The sequence below is a fragment of the Gossypium hirsutum genome, chromosome A11, assembly GCF_007990345.1.
Source record: "Gossypium hirsutum isolate 1008001.06 chromosome A11, Gossypium_hirsutum_v2.1, whole genome shotgun sequence".
NCBI classification, from domain to species: domain Eukaryota; kingdom Viridiplantae; phylum Streptophyta; class Magnoliopsida; order Malvales; family Malvaceae; genus Gossypium; species Gossypium hirsutum.
The window spans coordinates 89,283,775-89,299,422 of NC_053434.1; positions in this window are offsets into that span (position 1 = coordinate 89,283,775).

Genomic DNA, 15,648 nt, shown 5'->3' on the forward strand with positions numbered 1-15,648 from the left:
CAATTCAATACATTTCCACAACAATCAAACATATATTATTTAATTGAAATACATATGAACTTACCTCGAAAATGAGAACGACTAAACGAGTCAATTATTCTACAGCCTTCGACATTACCCAATCTAATTCTGATTTCTTTCGTTCTTGATCTATATAAATTCAGATTTCACTAATTTAATCATACACATTTATTCATTTCAATCCACAAACACGTAATTAGGGAATTATACACTTTAACCCCTGAAATTTCACATTTTGACATTTTAGTCCCGATTTCATAAAATCACAAAATACACATAATTTCACATTTCTCGTGCTTAGACGAATTTTAATATAGTCTCTAGTAGCCCATAACTTTCACTTATTTCACATTTTAACCCTCTAATTTCTTATTTTCACAAATTAGCCCTTAATAATCAAATTCATCAAAAAATCCCAATACAAAACATATTAACCCAACTCATATCTTTCATTTTTCATCAATTAACAACACAACACTCATGGATTCATCCATGGCATATCTCAAAATTATCAACACTTTCTAAAATTAAGACATGGGCTAGCTAAAACACGAAGCAACGATCACAAAAACGTGAAAATCATCAAAAATTGAGAGTTCAATACATACATTAATCAAGCCAATTAGGTGCCGAATGCTTCAACTTTCTAAACCCTATTCTTTTTTCTCTTATTTCAGTTGATGGATGAAGAAAAATGATGAATTTAATTTGTTTGTTTTATTTAACAAACATTAACACTTCAATTATTATTTTACCCTTGGCTTAATAACTTATAATTCATCCATTTTAAGGTCATTTATGACAAAACCCACTATCCATGGTCCAATTACATAATAAGGACCTCACATTTCACAAAGCATAGCATTTAAGCACTTTTAAATATTAGCACACAGCTTTCGCATTTTATGCGATTCGGTCCTTTTTCCAAATCGAGCACACAAACGAAAAAATTACTACACGAAACTTTCACATATATCAATTCACATACTATAAGCACGAAAGATAATATCATAATATTTTTCTGACTCAAATTTGTGGTCCCAAAACCACTGTTCCGACTAGAGTTTAAACCGGGCTGTTATAACTCTCCTCCCTTAGGGATTTTCGTCCTCAAAAATCTAACCAGCGAATAGGTTCGAATATTGCTCTCTTATAACATCCGCTAGTAGCCACGTAGCCTCTTCGACACCGTGCCGATGCTATAACACTTTTACTAACGAAATTTTCTTATTTCTCAATTCTTTAACCTCGCGAGCCAAGATACGGATTGTTTCTTCCTTGTAGGTCGTATTGAACTGAATCTCTATCTCTGATGGAGAAATTACATACGAGGGATCAGATCAGTATCGTTGAAGCATTGATACTTGAAACACATTATGAATCTTTTCTAGCTCAGGTGGTAAAAATAATCTATATGCAATCGGCCCAATAATCTCGATAATCTCATACAGCCTGATAAACCTCGGACTCAATTTGCCTTTTCTGCGGAATCGGAGTATTTTCTTCCATGGGATACTTTCAAAAACACTTGATCCCCTATCTAAAATTAAATATCTTTTCATTTCAAGTCTACGTACCATTTTTGAAAATTAGGCATTGCTTTCAAACTTTCATGAATCACTTTCACTTTATGTTCAGTCTCTTTAATCAAACCAGCCCTGTATATCTTATTCTCACTGAGTTCAGTCCAATACAAAGGTGTTCGACATTTCCGACCATATAAAGCTTTGTAGGGTGTCATTTTTATACTCAATTGAAGACTATTATTATACATGAATTCAATCAATTGCAGGTATCGTTCCCACGTACTTTCAATCTCAAGAATGTAACATCTCAACATATACTTGAGTATTTGAATAATCCATTCGGATTGTCCATCCGTTTATGGATGAAAAACAGTACTAAAGTGTAGCTTTGTACCCAGATCATCTTGCAATTTTTTCCAAAATCGCAATGTAAATCTCGAATCTCTATCCAAAACAATAGAAATAGGTACTCCATGCAATCTTACAACCTCGAAGATATATAACTCAACAAGCTTATCGAGCGAATAATCTGTGTGTACCAGAATGAAATGGGCAGATTTAGTCAATCTATCAACTACTAACCAGACTACATCTTTCTTACTCGATGAAAAGGCAAACCCAAAACAAAATCTATCGTAATTCTTGTAACACCCCGAACCCGAGTCCGACACCGGAGTCGAACACGAGGTGTTAACAAACTTTGAAAAATTTCCAGACACTGCCCAATCTGTGTACTAGTCGATTTAAAAATCATATCTTGAGCTACACAACTCGAAAATCAGTTTCGTGATTTTTCCCTGAAACTAGACCCATATGCCCATCTACATATTTTTTTCTAGAATTTTTGATCGGGCCAATTAGTACATTTTATTAGTTAAAGTCTCCCATGTTACAGGAATCGACTACCCTGACCTTTGCGCATTACAACTTGGATATCTCCTTGTACAGGGCTCTAATACTGATGCTGTTTGTTTCTATAGAAACTAGACTCAGAGAGGAATCTATACATATATGTTATGACTCCTAATTATCTCTGGTTAATTTATAATCAATTTCCAAAGTCGGAACAAGGAACCCAGAACCCGTTCTGACCCTGTCTCACGAGAACCTTAATATCTCTTAACATACTGTCTGTATGATTGTTTCGTTACTTTCCTATGAAAGTAGATTCTTCAAGGTTTGTTTACATAATTTATTCACTATTTAATTCCATTCCTACTATTTTTAGTGATTTTCCAAATCTACGTCACTGATGCTGTCAGCATCTACCTTTAAGGTAGGCTTTACCTATTTCATGGTTCAACTAGCCCTTTTTGCATACATAGCACAATTTATGAAAGTGATTAACCATCCCCGTGGCCAATCCTTGTCAAGTATATCCACACTAAATGATTATAACATTATACTTGAACACATATAAGCCATTTTCACATGGCTATCCAAAACTTATACATCACATAAAGTACTCGAAAAACAACAATGGGTCGTCCTAAACATGCCATATCAAAATTCAACCAAAAGAGTACCCAAAAGAGCCTTTGATAGTGTGGGCGACTTCGACTTCAAGATCCCGAGTCCGATAGCTGGAGAACCAAAAATCTATAAAACAGAGGAGCAATGGAACGAAGTAAGCAATTTATGCTTAGTAAGTTTTGAGCAAGGAATTCCAGCATAACGAAAGAATAGCACACATTTAGCTAAACGGAATATTTCATAATACACAATTTTCCGACATCAAACTTACTTCACAACGTTAACCCTTATGTACATACACAAAAGACCAACTTAGCCGAAGGCCGGTAGCTCGTTCATCAACTGAGCGAATATTTATTTGTAAGGGCTCGATTAAATTCAACACATACGTAACATATCCCGATATTGGGATGTTTTTTTCGAGTATTAGCTGAAATTTTACAGCAAGCTCATTCATTACCAAAAATCACGTACCTTCGGAATTTAACCGGATATAGCTCCTCGTTCAAGTGCCTTCGGGACATAGCCCGGTTATAGTAACTCATACAATGCCTTCGGGACTTAACCCGGATTTTAAAGCTCGCACGAATGCCTTCGGGACTTAACCCGGAATTAGTATCTCGCACAAAGGCCTTCGGGACTTAACCCGGAATTAATAACTCGCACAAATGCCTTCGGATCTTAGTCCGGATATAGTCACTTAGCACAAAGCCTTCGGGACTTAGCCCGGACAGGATTCAATTAATCATGCACATCTAACAATAATTCATGGCACATTCGTATTTCATTTTCATTTGCAAAACTCAAACACAAGGCACATATCATCCTTGCACATTCGGCTCAATAGCCACACATAGAGCATGATTTTCATTTGCTTAAAACATGATTTAATCACATCGTAATTTAAGCTCTCTTACTCAAGAACTTACCTCGGGTGTTGTCGAACGATTCCGCTAACTATTCGACCACTTTTTCCTTCCCTTTATCGGATCTATTTCCCCTTTGCTCTTGAGCTTAATTAAACAAATAAATTGATTTCATCATTTAGGCATCGAAAAGATGAACACAAGGCACTTAGCCCATATTTATACATTAGACATTAAAGTCACATACATGTGAAATCATGCATCAACACAACATATTAGCTAATTTTTACCCCTTGGCCGAATATGCATGTCTATTTTTGGGGTCGATTTCAACACTTAATACACACATATACACACTAGTAAAGCATCCTCCCCCTTTCCATCAATTTAACACATGCATTGCTCATTAACATGCAAAGTTACATTCGGCCTTAGCACACAACTTGCTAGCCGATTCTTCTCCATTTAGCAACCAATGCACATATGTGCTCACACAAAAATGCTAAAAAGGAGGTTCAAGAATCATCAAGTCATCATCACATGCATCATTAACAAGCTTCATATTTAGCATGCAATGGCATTAACACAACCTCTACCTAGGTCGAATCTTAACTCATCCTCATGTCTCATCACCACCACATCAAACATCAACCAAGAATGATGCATCCATGGTCAAGTGTCATTTCCATCACATAGCAAGATTTAGACCATGGGCTAGGTAGAACTCAAGCTAACAACTAAAACATGCATGCATCTCATGGAACATCATCAAACATACCTTAGCCTAGCTACATGCATGGCCGAACCTCTTCACCTTTCTTCTTCCTTCCTCCTTAAAATTATTGGCCAAGGATGAACCAAAGGATGAGAAATTTTTTTTCTTTGTTTTTCTTTCTAGTTTCGGCAAGTATGAAGATGAGAAAAGGATGAACAAAAATTCTCTCCTTTCTTTTCTTTAGCTCACGGCAATGGGGGACAAACAACTACACACACATTTTTTTTTTGTATTCACCATACTCCTTTTCATTATTTTATGCCCATGCCCCTTATTTTATTTGTTTTATCCCAACATTTTATGACACAAATTAACATATTTTATTTGTGCCATACTTATGCCATAATTTCCATAAAAAAAATTGCACAATTGCTCATCATGCCCATCATGGCCGGCCACCTTGTTTTAAGGTGGGAAATTTGACATGCAAATCCACCTATTTCATACTATAAGTTATTTGGCCACTACAAATTAGCCTATAGCATTTGCAAAAATTTTCACATGAGTCACATTTCAAAATTTCACTCACAATTGGCAAAATCAAAGCATGAAATTTTCACACATGCACTTTCACATGAAATAAACATAGGATATAACATCTAATTATTATTGTGACTCGGTTTAGCGGTCCCGAAACCACTTCCCGACTAGGGTCAATTTTGGGCTGTCACAAGTCTATCCCATTTCCATTCGAGAATCATAATCGTCTGAAGTAACTCAAACGGTACTTGATGTTTAGCTTTGACTTGTTGACAGATTAAACATTTCAAAACAAACTCAGAGATATCAGCTTCATACCATGCCACCAATAAAGTTGTTTCAAATCATTATACATTTTCGTACTTCCCGAAAGAACAGATAGGCGACTACGATGTGCTTCGTTCAAAATCATCTGAATCAACTTTGGATTTCTAGGAATAAAAATTCTATCTCAAAATCTCAAACAATCATTATCATCAACTCTAAATTCTGAATCAAAATTCAATTCACACTGAGATCGTTTTACTATCATCTCATTTTCAACTCTCTGGGCATCACGAATCTATTGTAAAAATAGCAATCTTGCTTTCAATTCAGCTAAAATCGAACCATCATCAGACAGAACTAAATGAGCATTCATCACATGTAAATCAAACAATGATTTTTGGCTCAAAGCATCAACAACCACATTTGCTTTTCCTGGATGATAATCAATTATAAGCTCATAATCTTTTAACAGTTCTAACCACCTTTTCTGACGCAAATTCAAATCTTTCTGAGTCATCAGATATTTTAGACTCTTATGATCTGAATAAGCATGACATTTCTCACCGAATAGATAGTGACACCAAATCTTCAAAGTGAATACAATTGCAGCTAACTCAATGTCGTGTGTCAGAGAATTCTTTTCATGTGGCTTTAATTGTCTCGAAGCATAGGCTATAAATTTTCCTTCTTGCATCAAAACACAACCCAGGCCGTTCAAGGAAGCATCACAATAAATTACAAATTCTTTGCTCAATGTTTGTTGTCCTAATACCGGAGCTTCAGTCAATAGGGCTTTTAACTGATCAAAGCTTTTCTGACACTTTTCGAACCATTAAAACTTGAAATCTTTCTGTAACAATCTCATCAATGGAGTAGCAATCATTGAAAACCTTTTACAAATCATTGGTAACAACCGACAAGTCCCAAAAAACTACAGACTTCAGACACATTTCTCGGAGGCTTCCAATCTAAGATAGCTAAAATTTTGCTAGGATCAATTTGTATACCAGATGCTGACACAATATGCCCCAGAAAACCAACTTCGCGTAACCAGAATTCACATTTACTGAACTTAGCAAATAGCTGCTTATCACGCAGAGTCTGTAACACTATTTTCAAATGCTTTGCATGTTCATTTTCATTACGTGAATAAATCAATATATCATCAATGAATACAACAACAAATCAATCTCAAAATGGTCTGGAAATTCTATTGATTAATTCCATAAAGATTACAGGAGCATTCGTTAATCTGAAAGGCAGTACTAAAAACTCATAATGTTCGTACCGTGTTTTGAATGCAGTTTTCAGAATGTCTGAATCTTTTACTCACAACTAATAGTAACCTGATCTAAAATCTATCTTTGAAAACACAGTAGCTCCTTTCAACTGATCAAACAAATCATCAATTCTGGGCAAAGGATACTTGTGCTTAATAGTCACTTTGTTAAGCTGTCTGTAATCTATAGACATTCTCATCGTACCATCTTTCTTTTTCACAAATAATACGGGAGCACTCCAGGGTGAAAAACTCGGTCGTGCAAAACCTCTATCGGTCAACTCTTGCAACTGAGACTTTAATTCTTTTAATTCTGTCAAATCCATTCTGTACAGACTATTGAAATAGGAGTCATTCTTGGTACTAACTCAATGCCAAACTCAACTTTTCAAATCGGTGGTAATCCTAGTAATTCTTCAGGAAACACATCTAAATATTCACACACAATAGGTACGGATTCAATCTTCTTTTCTATTACTTTCATATCAATCACATGAGCGAAATAAGCTTCACAACCCTTTTTTCACATAACTCTAAGCTTTCATCAACGAAATCATAGCCGGTAATCCATTCAAATCACTAGACTCAATCCGGATTATCTCATCATTCTGACATCTCAAATCAATAGTCTTTCATTTGCAGTTGACAATAGCATCATGCAATGTTAGCCAATCCATGCCCAGAATTATGTCAAACTCATAAAGGGTAATAACATCAAATCAGCCGGAAAAAAGAAATCTTTTATCATCAATGGACATTTCTTACACACTTTTTCAACCAAGAACGCTTGCCTATGGGGTTCGATACTCTAATTACAAATTCAATAAACTCTATAGGCAAAGTCTTACTGGATACTAAGTTCATGCATATATACGAATGTGTCGATCCTGGATCTATCAATGCAATCACAGAAGTATTATAAAGAGTAAATGTACCAATAATAACATCTGGAGACAAAGATTCCTTATGAGCTCGAATGGCATAGGCTCTGGCAGGTGCTCTAAACTCAGATCTGACAATTGTATCTTTAGTTGCTCTTTGACTTCCACTAACATTTACCGTGTTTCTGGGTGGTCTACTCCTAGCTGTATTGCCACTCAGACTCAGATCTTGCACAATCTCTTGCTCAATAGACTCGAGACAATCACGGATAAAATGATCTAAAGATTCACATTTGAAACAAGCCCGATCGTTTAGTCTACAATTGTCGAGATGTCTTTTACCACAATGTCTACACTCAGGTCGATCAGATTTGACATTTTCAACATTAGCAATCAAAGTAGTTGGAGCTCTAAAGCTCGAATGCGATCTTGCATGATCTCTACTCGAATGACCCATAGTAGCCTTTGAACGGCTATAATCATCTTGAAACGTCTTTGATGCAGACTGAAATAACTTACTCGATGATCTTTTTCGTACCTCTCTAGCTTTCAAGCCTACTTTTCTTTTCCCTTTACTCAATTCTTCAACTTTACACGCTCTTTCAATAAGCACCACCATTTCTTTTATCTCTGGAATCCTGACTAACAAACATATGTCTTAATTTAACCCATCTTCAAACTATATACACATTATTGCTTCGGTCGAGACACATTCTCGTGCATACTAGCTCAATCTCAAAAATTCTCGCTCATATTCTATAACAGACATAAGGTCCTATTTCAGCTCAAGAAACTCTTTGCGTTTCTGATCTATGAATCACTAACTGATGTATTTCTTTCAGAATTCAGTTTGGAAGAAATCCCAAGTGACTCATTTTCTCGGAACCTTAGATATTAACGTTTTTCACCAATGATACGTCGTATCTCTCAGAAGTGAAATAGCATATTTAAGACATTCATCAGGAGTACATGACATTTCATCAAATACTAGGATTGATTCTCGAACCAGAATTCAGCTCTTTCAGCATCATCATTAGCAGTAGCACGAAACTCTTCGCCCCTATATTTTCCAATTTTATCAACAGATGGCTTATTTAAACGGATTAGGTCTACAACTTGGGGAGTTACTGGAACTTGCAGGGCTGGAGGTTGTTGAGTAGTCGAATTCATTCAAACGAAATCTATAAACCACTCATTCATCATTTGGAAGAAGGCTTGCTTAGCCTCTCTCTTGTTGCTACTAGTAACAGGTCTAGAATTCAACGACGCTGTCCCTTGAGAGGGAGCAGGCGTGTTACTCTCAACATCATCAGCTACTGCTCTTTCAGGATCCATTTACTATATGAAAACACATTTTCATTATCACGAATCATCACATGATCACAGTTCATACATATATGGCATGTATATCTAGACTTACATAAGCTACGTTAGTCCTCGAATCGACTAAACCGTAGCTCTGATACCAACCAAATGTAATACCCTTAACCTGTATCCATCATCGAACTAGGGTTAAAAGATATTACCGAAAGTATCGAAACATTTTATGATCAATTCGTAAACATTATCCACAAAACATAGCATCATAGTCAAACATCATCACAAAGTCCCCTTCTTAGGTCAACGAGTCCTTAACCATGCTTTAGGAAGAGGTCGAGACTAAACAAAGCACATACAAAATTTTCTAAAATTTAACAAATTTTTCAAGGTTACAGAGGTCACATGCCCGTGTGGGCAGGCCGTGTGCCTCACACGGCATTAGACACACCCGTGTGTCTAGGTCGTGGTGAAATAGGGCATACATACTGACTTATCCACACAGCCACAAGACAGCCCATTTGTCAGGTCGTATGACAATTAGAGAGGTTACTAACTTGGCTACATGGCTGACCACACGCCCATGTACTAGCCCGTGTGCCACTCAAACAACCAGTAGACATGGCCATGAGTCTAGGCCATTTCAAAACTGTAAGGTATACTGCCTTAATTTGAAATGGTACCCCAGGGGACACACGGCCGTGTAACATAACCGTGTGTTACACACGACTAAGAGACACACCTGTTTCTCTCCCCGTGTACACAAAAATAGGCCATTTGCAAAGCCAATTTTCCACCCTTAAATCAAGCACACAAAACAACCAATTTGAGACCATTTCCATATACTTATAGCCAACCAAAATATACCAATTCACATTCATAACATATAATCTATCATCAACCATTAAGACTACTCAATTTCACATTCAAAACTTACCAATTTGACCATTTTCACTAAGCCATATATGAACACATTATGGACATCCAATTTTATCTCATATCATAACCAAAATAAGTTCTTCATCTCAAGCCATATCACATGGCAAGATTTACTAAACAAAACATAACATAAATCATAACATCACTAGCCTATACATTCTATACATTAATATTTACAACTTCAATAGTACCAAAATATCATTCGATAGTGTGACGACGATCTTTGACGATCCCTGAGCTCACGGTAGCTTGATAATCTATAAAAAAAATAAAAAACACACAAAGTAAGCTTTTAACAGCTTAGTAAGCAATATACAAATAATGATAACACATGAGATAAACTTTAACCAATTTATCCATAGAAAGATCATGCAAATCACAATTTCACCTCATAAATGACATCTAGTTCACTTGTTTATAGTTCACTTGCATATAATCAAATTTCATTCTCTTATAATTCACATGTTCTCATTTATAACATACTCATCTTTCATTCTCGAAAAACATGTACATTTCATACGTACCTGAATCGAATACTCATTCACATATTAATTCCTTTCTTGATAATACTCGTTGAAGCGTTTGGAATCAATAAGGATACTCAGATAGCTCAAAAAGCTCGTACAATGCCAACATCCCAGACGTGGTCTTACATGTAATCAAATATCAATGACACTATCCCAAATAGGGTCTTACACGAAATCATATACGATACAGATGTCTCAGACATGGTCTTACACGTAAATCTCAAGTCGATGCCAACGTCCCAGATATGGTCTTACACAATATCACACCTTAGAATCCTATGTCATGACATATGTATCCTATACTATTCCTATGGTTGGTACGGTGCCTTTGGATGTAGTAACTTTGTCAATACTTTCTCGAATTCAATTATTCAGATCTCATGGCAATTCAATACATTTCCATAAAAATCAAAGATATTATTTAATTGAAATATATATGAACTTACCTCGAAAATGAGAACGGCTAAACGAGTCAATTATTCTATAACCTTCGACTTTCCTCGATCTAATTCTAATTTTTTTTCATTATTGATCTATATAAATTCATATTTCACTAATTTAATCACACATTTATTCATTTCAATCCACAAACACATAATTAGGGAATTTGTAACAGCCTGATTTAGACCCTAATTAGAACAGTGGTTTCAGGACCACGAATACTAGTCAAAAAAATATTTTAAAATTATTTTCTGTGTTTATTATCTGTGAATTAGCATGTCTGAAATTTTTGTGCTTTAACTTTGTTGTTTGAGTGTCTGATTAAATAAAAGGACTTCATCGCGTAAAATAAAAATTTGGTGGTTTATTGTGAAAGGGCCAAATAGTGGTTGTTCTTTTAATATGGAGGCTTTATGTTGCAATTAAACCATTTACATAATGGGTGGATGGCAATAGCCAAGCTTTATAATGGTTTTATATTATATTATTAAGGTTATATAAGTAATTTAATTAATAAACATATATTAGTTAAAATAAAGCCATCATATTCATTTTTCTCACTTTGTTCATCAACCAAATACTAAAGAAAATAAAAATAAATAAAGAAGCTTAGGTTCAGCACTTTGAAAGCTTAATTCAAGGTAAGTTCTAGCTCGATTTTTTATAATTTTTACGTTTTTGAGATCGTTGCTTCGAGTACTACAAAACCCATGCTTAAATTTTTTATTTTGGTGAATATTTTGAGTTATACCATTTTTAAGAGCTTGTGATTTTTGTTGTTTGATGGTGAACTATGAAAGATATATTTTAGATTAACATGTTTTGTATTGGAGTTTTTGATTATTTTGAGTAATTATGACTAAATTGAAAAAATAATAATTTGAGGGACTAAAATGTGAAATAAATGAAAGATATGGATTTGTATGAGTATGGGTAAAATTCAGTCCAACATGGGTATATTGAAATTTTGTATATTTTGTGTTTTGTGCAATAGGGACTAAATTGTAAAAAATGTAAATGTCAGGGGTTAAATGGTAATTTTCCCTTTTATGTGTTTTTGGACTAAATTGAATGAAAATATGTTTGAATGAGCTTAATTTTAATATGTTTAGATCAAGAACCAAATAAATCAGATTTGGATCAGGGGAAAACGAAAGTTGTCGACTAGCTGTCCCGTTCTATTTTACATAGTCCGAGGTAAGTTCATAAGCAAATAGACATACTTAATTAGAATTATATGCAAATTATACTTGCTGAAATGAAACATGCGATTTTATTTATGCAATAGCTGAATGTGAATAAGGTTGATTACTATGTTTCTGAATTCGTTTCGACCGAGTTACGACGTCCAAAAGCCCCGTATGAACCATAGGAATAGTTAGGATACATATTTCATGACATAGGATTCTGATTTATGTGTGCGAGTAAGACCATGGCATCAAAATGTGACCCTGATATATGTGTGCGAGTAAGACCCTGTCTGGGACAGTGGAATTGGTATGTGATTACATGTAAGACCACGTCTGGGACGTTAGCATTGTACGATATACGTGTGATTATCCGAGTGTCCTATCCAATTCTGAATGGTTCATCGGTAAAGATAGGTTGTGTTCGAATGTGTAAAATGAGCTAAATGGCTAGGTATGAATTAGCTTGTTATTACTTAAAATAAGGTAAGTGTATTCGGCCTTGAGATTTCTATTGGAATGAGCCTTAAAATTTTGCATGCATGATTTTATGTATTCGGTTACATAATTAATACATGTATATGAAATTATATTGTAACTTATGAGTTTGTGTATTTGTGTGTATGTGAACTAGGTTGATAATGATTATTTGACTTTGGAAATTAAATGGTAATATGTTAACTTGGTGATATGAGCATTCGGCCAAGGTGACTTTTATGAATAAATATTTATATTTATAATGTGAACTTTGTATGTTGGGATTGAAATGTGTTAAGATGATATACTTTGGCCTAGTTTAATTAAGTTGATGATATTATTAAGTTACTCATTTGTTTATGACTTACTAAGCTATAAAAGCTTACTCTGTGTGTATCTGTGTTTCTATTTTATAGATTTTAGATCAAGTTACGAGCTTGGGGATCGTCAGCAAAGTTCCTCACACTATCCACTATTTTGGTACCTTTATAAGTTAAACTCGAATTATGGCATCTATAGGCTGGAATGTGTTTGAAATGTTGGATTTTGGTTTGTATAATTTGAGCCATGCGAAAATGGCTTAATTTCCAAATTGATTCTGGTCATGTTTTAATTATGGTTTGAGCTCACATTTAGTTATAATGCTATATGCTATGCATGAATGGTTTATGTGATATTGTTATTTGTTTTGGAAATAGTCTGGTAATGTTTGGTGAATTTGGAAGTGGTTGATGTAATGATCATGGTGTATATATATTTTCATAGCATGTTTAATTGAATCGGCTAAGGTTTTGTATAGGTAAAACATATATGAAATTGGTTATTATGATGATATAGGTGTTAATATTTGAAATGGGTATTAAATGTTATATGGCTGAGTTCGAATTTGGTAAGGGTTTATTATGATGAATTTAGTTTGTCTTGTGAATGGTTTATTAAATCGGCTTAATGTTGGAATGAAATAATTATGTTAAAATATATATATGTATAATCGAATGAGTATTGGTCAATTTGTTTTGGTTTGTAATGGAAATGTAGATGTTTATATTATATTTGAATGATTGATAAAACAGGTATGGTTGATGAAGTTAAATAATGAATGTTTATTAGGTATGTTTTGTTAGTTAATAAATAATTAAAATGAGACAAATTTTATATTGGTACTCAAAAATTGCAAACGGTAAATTTTTAGCTTAAGTTGAATTGTGTAATTAGTATGATTTTAATGATTAAATTTGGTAGCCGAAAGTGGTAAGAAAATTATTTGGACATATATATATTGAAATTTTGTTATGAAATTAGCATATTGATTGAGATATGTTTAATTTGAATACACGATAGTTGAACATATTATTAAGCTTGTGTATTAAGTGATGTTATCATGTTTAAATTAGGTCTTAACACTTTATGGCATTGGACATAAGTATGTTATGTGAACTGAGTCGGTTATATTTCATTATTAAAGTAAGAGAATGGTAAAAATTTTATGTGGTTAAATACGTATAAGATTTTATCGTTTAATGAAACATATTTGAACTTTTGTGATGATAATGCCACATATGCTAATGAACAAAATGACATGTGATATGTTTTTTTTCGTGTATGTTTAATATTTATTTAGTTGTATGCTTTATATATATATGAATATGTTTTGTGTTAATATGAATATGTTCAGAACTGTGCTTTTGTTTAGTAATGTCTCGTTACCCCATTCCGGTGACGGATACGGGTTAGGGGTGTTACATTTTATTAGTATCAGAGCTACAGTTTAGCCAGTTCTAGGACTAACGTAGAGCGTGTGAGTCTAGCTATACATGCCATATTATATACTACGATAGTGTGATGACTTTTGACATTTGAAAATGTGTTTTCGTATAGTAAACGGATCCCGACAGAGCTGTAGCTGATGATGTCTAAAGTGTAGCACCTGCTCCCGCACAAGGGACAGCACCAATTGATTCTCGACCGATTTTGAGTAACCAGGAAGGAGATGCTAGACAAGCCTTTTACCAAATGATGAATGACTGGTTTACTCAGTATATCTGGACTAACCCGGCTACACAACAACCTCCACCCCTGACTAATCCATCTTTGATACCTGTTGTACCTCAAGTAAGTGATACGCTGAGATTATATAAGTCACCTGTCGATAAAATTAGAAAACACGAGGCTGAAGAGTTTAAAGCTACTGATGATGATGATGCTGAGCAGGCTAAGTTCTGGCTTGATAATACTATCCGTGTGTTTGATGAGCTATCCTGTACCCCGGATGAGTGTCTGAAATGTGTCATATCTTTGCTTCGAGACACATCATATAACTAGTGGAATACCCTAGTACCGGTGGTTCCGAAAGAGCGGGTTACCTGGGAGTTCTTTCAGACTGAGTTCCGTAAGAAATATATCAGCCAGAGATTTATTGATCAGAAGCGTAAAGAATTTCTAGAGCTAAAATAGTGTCAAATGACCGTGATAGAGTATGAGTGAAAATTTGTGAGACTTAGTCAGTATGCCTGAGAGTGTGTTTCTACCGAAGCCATAATGTGTAAAAGATTTGAAGACGGGCTAAACGAAGACATTAAACTTTTAGTTGGCATACTGGAGATAAAAGAGTTTGTAGTACTAGTTGAGTGAGCATGTAAAGCTGAAGAGCTCGAAAAAGAGAAAAGAAAAGCTGATTTTGAAGCTAGAGATGCACATAAAAGAACATCTGGTAAGTCATTCCAGTCAGCACCAAAGAAGTTCTGAGATGATTTCAGCCATTCCAAAGCCACTTCGGCTTATTCTAGACGGGATCAGAGTAGACCACATATGAGCTCGAGAGCTACCTCAGTAGCTAGTATGGGTAACATCAGATCAAATCAACCCGAGTGTAAACATTGCGGCAAACAACATCCCGGTAGTTGTAGGTTACATGATCGAGCTTGTTTTAAATGTAGATCGACGGATCATTATATTCATGATTGTCTAATGTTAGCTGAAGAAAATCTAATGCAGAATACGAGATCGGGTAATACTGCAGCTCAAGGTAGACCACCCAGAAATGCAGGTAATGTGAGTGGCAGTCAGAGAGGGAATAAAGATACAGCAGTCAGATCTAAGGCTCGTGCACCTGCCAAATCCTATGCTATTCGTACACGAGAGGGGGCTTCATCCCCAGATGTCATTACTGGTACATTCACTCTCTATGATACT